At 51.5% G+C, this 5,073-nt stretch overlaps 1 long non-coding RNA gene across 2 annotated transcripts; it reads left to right on the top strand.

Annotated features, from left to right (window-relative positions):
• The first annotated feature begins 1,193 nt into the window (after nucleotides 1–1,193).
• On the top strand, nucleotides 1,194–2,161 carry LOC115571702 (uncharacterized). 2 transcript variants are annotated; one of them, XR_003981969.1, is made up of 3 exons: nucleotides 1,194–1,303; nucleotides 1,507–1,603; nucleotides 2,066–2,161. It is a non-coding gene; the product is annotated as an uncharacterized LOC115571702 (long non-coding RNA). The 2 variants fall into 2 exon arrangements; XR_003981970.1 differs by lacking the exon at nucleotides 1,194–1,303 and adding an exon at nucleotides 1,308–1,326.
• Nucleotides 2,162–5,073: the final 2,912 nt, after the last annotated feature.

A 5,073-nucleotide genomic window follows, 5' to 3' on the forward strand; every position in this document is an offset into this window, starting at 1 on the left:
CTTGCTCTGAGAGAACGTGTGGTTCTCATGTTTCTTTTCTTTTAGAACACATTTTAAATCTGCATGTGTATCAGAATACACACAGTGACGGAGGATTGATTGTCTGATAACAGCCATGAATTCTGGAGGAGACCCAGTCCTGTAAGAGAACCTGAAAACCTGATAAAAGGATGATTTGTATGAATCTGTCTTTGCCTCTGGAGAAACTGTTTGGTAGGATGTTTTTTTACACTATTTGTATTTGAGTTTAACATCAGGAAACATCTTTTGTTTCCCTTTTTAAAAACGTCCTTGAATGAGTAATGTTCTTTCAGTTGAGATACACAGGTGAAAAAATCCTAGGTTATCTAATTTACTTATCTATCAACAACTATTCCAACACAGAAAAACAGAACAGTCCCAGTTCCACAGAATTGGCGTGGACGTTTTAGTGATGTATGCCGGTAGCTGTTTCTTTATTTCTGTGGAAGGGTTAGGGCTGTCAATCGAACTGGTCAGACCAAATGCCCCAGTGTGAGCACTTCACTCCACTACATGAGCTGCCCGGCTGGTAAATGCCCTAAATGTCAATGTTATGTAGCCAAGGAAGCTAAGCTGAGAAAACTATGTATAAAAACAGCATGACTGAGAGAGACGGCGGCCTGCAGGAAAAGAAACACTGCTGCCAGAAATTTACCAAGTATTTTACCCACCTCAAGTGTCTTGAGTTCACCTCTTATAAGCAAATAATAAATTGGACATGGAGACGTCATGTTAGTGCTCTGAACATGCTTCTTTTCATTTCCTCTCCCCGCATATCACAAACAACAACATCTCCTGCCCTACGGCAACTCTGAGGGGACACACCAGCAATCAATAAATCAAATGTTCAGACAAATAATGGAAGAGAATCTGTAACTGTGGCTGTTTCAGGTCTCTGATAAGCCCATCCAATTTCAGAAGACTGGACTGATCAGCTGTGTGTCTACCTACATACCTGAACAAACTGTTTATCAGCAACTATTAAAACAAAGAAGAACAAACAGTCCCAGTTCCACAGAATTGGTCTCAGATTTTGTAATGTCTTTATCATGATATTTCCCTGTAGGTGTGTCTTCATTTCTGTGGAACCACTTATGCTATTTTATTGACCTCATACCTTTCATACCACAAAGTGATTTTTATTGTCTCTGCATGCATCTCATAGGAGGAGTCAGCAGATCTGACAGTATATAAGGAACCTCACAGCCACACTGATCATCACACTGCAAGCTCCAGTCAGAAGACTCTCACACAACTCAGCTGATCCACTCAACTTGACCAGGTGAGGACAAACTGAGACAGAAGGTGACACAATATGTTTAGACTGTGACTGAACTCAGTCAGTGTAGAAGAATCACCGTCAGACTGATGTCTACAGAGAAAGGCTGCATTTACACAGTTAACATGTGAGCTGAGTCGTCCTGCTGAAAACAGTGTAGATGAAGTGTTGAAGTGTGTGTTCACCTGTTTAACATTTCTCAACAGGTTGAAGAAATGGCCTCAGAGAAAAAAGCATTTCCTTTTGCAGGTTCTTTCACTCCAGGAGAGATCTATGATGTGAAGAAAGAGGAACTCAACAAAAGTAAGTTTTGACCGCTACATTTTCTAGAACTGTGTTATTAAATATCTCTGCCTGTCACAGCTCTGTGTCCAGGAAATCAGTTTCCAAAAAAATAACAATGTCAAATATTTGACATTATTCCACATCATTCATTACAAGTTCTTTGTAACTATGATGTAGTTGAGACCATTTATAAGTGAACTAAATAATTGTCATCATTGTGGAATTTCTGCCAAAAATGAAGTCCCTCCATCTGATTAATTGGCTCTGAATCAGTGAAGACATCATTTTTATTGACAGTTAATTTGATACTGAGGAACCTGGTAAGTGAAATATGCAGAGCGGAAAAGATTATTTTGTTTCTTCTTTTTTTTTTGGGGGGGGGGGGGGGGGGGGGGGGGAGGAGTAAAAATGGACTGTATTTCTCCTCCATTTATAATTGAATCAGAATTATAACTCATTTTGTTTTGATCTCCCAATCAGTTGCTGTTGACATCACTCTGGACCCAGACACTGTAAACTACCACCTCACACTGTCTGAGGAAAACAAGAAGGCAACATATGGACCATCGAAGCCATCCATCCATCCATCCATTTTCATCCGCTTATCCGGTGCCGGGTCGCGGGGGCAGCTGCCTGAGCAGGGACACCCAGACCTCCCTCTCCCCGGATACCGCCTCCAGCTCTTCCGGGAGGACCCCAAGGCGTTCCCAGGCCAGCTGGGCGACATAGTCACACCAGCGTGTCCTGGGTCTTCCTCGGGGTCTCCTCCCGGAGGGACATGCCAGGAACACCTCCCGAGGGAGGCGTCCCGGGGGCATCCGAAACAGATGCCCGAGCCACCTCAGCTGGCTCCTCTCGATGTGGAGGAGCAGCGGCTCTACTCTGAGCTCCTCCCGGGTGACAGAGCTCTTCACCCTATCTCTAAGGGAGCGCCCTGCCACCCTGCGGAGGAAACTCATTTCGGCCGCTTGTATCCGGGATCTTATTCTTTCGGTCATGACCCAAAGTTCATGGCCATAGGTGAGGGTCGGAACGTAGATTGACTGGTAAATCGAGAGCTTCGCCTTTCGGCTCAGCTCTCTCTTCACCACGACGGACCGATACAAAGACCGCATTACTGCGGCCGCTGCACCGATCCGTCTGTCAATCTCACGCTCCATCCTTCCCTCACTCGTGAACAAGACCCCAAGATACTTAAACTCCTCCACTTGAGGCAGGAACTCTCCTCCCACCTGGAGGGAGCAGGCCACCTTTTTCCGGTCGAGAACCATGGCCTCGGATTTGGAGGTGCTGATTCTCATCCCAGCCGCTTCGCACTCGGCTGCAAACCGCCCCAGGACATGCTGGAGGTCCCGGCTCGAAGGAGCCAACAAGACCACATCATCCGCGAAAAGCAGAGATGAGATCCATTGGCTCCCGAACCAGATCCCCTCCGGCCCGTGGCTGCGCCTAGAAATTCTGTCCATAAAAGTAATGAACAGAACCGGTGACAAAGGGCAGCCCTGCCGGAGTCCAACATGTACTGGGAACAGGTCTGACTTACTGCCGGCAATGCGAACCAAGCTCCTGCTCCGGCAGTACAGGGACCGTACGGCCCTTAACAGAGGGCCCCCGACCCCGTACTCCCGGAGCACCCCCCACAGTATGCCACGAGGGACACGGTCGAATGCCTTCTCCAAGTCCACAAAACACATGTGGACTGGTTGGGCAAACTCCCATGAACCCTCGAGCACCCTGCGGAGGGTATAGAGCTGGTCCAGTGTTCCACGGCCAGGACGGAAACCGCATTGTTCCTCCTGGATCCGAGGTTCGACTATCGGCCGAATTCTCCTCTCCAGTACCCTGGAATAGACTTTCCCGGGGAGGCTGAGGAGTGTGATCCCCCGATAGTTGGAACACACCCTCCGGTCCCCCTTTTTAAATAGGGGGACCACCACCCCGGTCTGCCAGTCCAGAGGCACTGTCCCCGACTGCCACGCGATGCTGCAGAGACGTGTCAGCCAAGACAGCCCCACAACATCCAGAGACTTGAGGTACTCAGGGCGGATCTCATCCACCCCCGGTGCTTTGCCACTGAGGAGCTTACGGACTACCTCAGTGACTTCGGCTTGGGTGATGGATGGGTCAACCTCTGAGTCCCCAGCCTCTGCTTCCTCTATGGAAGGCGTGTCAGCGGGATTGAGGAGATCCTCGAAGTATTCCTTCCACCGCCCGACGATGTCCCCAGTCGAGGTCAACAGCTCCCCACCTCCACTGTAAACAGTGTTGGTGGAGGACTGCTTCCCCCTCCTGAGGCGCCGGATGGTTTGCCAGAATTTCTTCGAGGCCGACCGGTAGTCCTCCTCCATGGCCTCCCCGAACTCTTCCCAGACCCGAGTTTTTGCTTCCGAGACTGCCCGTGCTGCCGCACGCTTGGCCTGCCGGTACCCGTCAGCTGCCTCAGGAGTCCCCCGGGCCAGCCAGGCCCGGTAGGACTCCTTCTTCAGCTTGACAGCAACCCTTACTTCCGGGGTCCACCACCGGGTTCGGGGATTGCCGCCGCGACAGGCACCGGAGACCTTACGGCCACAGCTCCGGACAGCCGCGTCAACAATGGAGGTGGAGAACATGGTCCATTCGGACTCAATGTCCCCAGCCTCCCTCGGGATCTGGTCAAAGCTCTCCCGGAGGTGGGAGTTAAAGATCTCCCTGGCAGAGGGTTCTGCCAGACGTTCCCAGCAGACCCTCACGATACGTTTGGGTCTGCCAGGTCTGTCCAGCTTCCTCCCCCGCCAGCGGATCCAACTCACCACCAGGTGGTGATCAGTTGACAGCTCAGCCCCTCTCTTCACCCGAGTGTCCAAGACATACGGCCGGAGGTCAGATGACACGACCACAAAGTCGATCATTGATCTCCGGCCTAGGGTGTCCTGGTGCCACGTGCACATATGGACACCCTTATGCTTGAACATGGTGTTTGTTATGGACAAACTGTGACTAGCACAGAAGTCCAGTAACAAAGCACCACTCGGGTTCAGATCGGGGAGGCCGTTCCTCCCAATCACTCCCCTCCAGGTAACACTGTCATCGCCCACGTGGGCGTTGAAGTCCCCCAGGAGAACGACGGAGTCCCCGGTTGGAGCACTCTCCAGTACCCCTCCCAGGGACTCCAAGAAGGCCGGGTACTCTGCACCGCTGTTCGGCCCATAAGCCGAGACAACGGTGAGAGCCCTATCCCCGACCCGAAGGCGCAGGGAAACGACCCTCTCGTTCACCGGGGAGAACTCCAACACATGGCGGCTGAGCTGGGGGGCTATAAGCAAGCCCACACCAGCTCGCCGCCTCTCGCCGCGGGCAACTCCAGAGTAGAAGAGAGTCCAGCCTCTCTCAAGGAGTTGGGTTCCAGAGCCCAGGCTGTGCGTGGAGGTGAGCCCGACTATTTCTAGCCGGTACCGCTCAACCTCCCGCACCAGCTCAGGCTCTTTCCCCCCCAGTGAGGTGACATTCCA

Source organism: Sparus aurata, chromosome 20 (assembly GCF_900880675.1).
Source record: "Sparus aurata chromosome 20, fSpaAur1.1, whole genome shotgun sequence".
NCBI classification, from domain to species: Eukaryota; Metazoa; Chordata; class Actinopteri; order Spariformes; family Sparidae; genus Sparus; species Sparus aurata.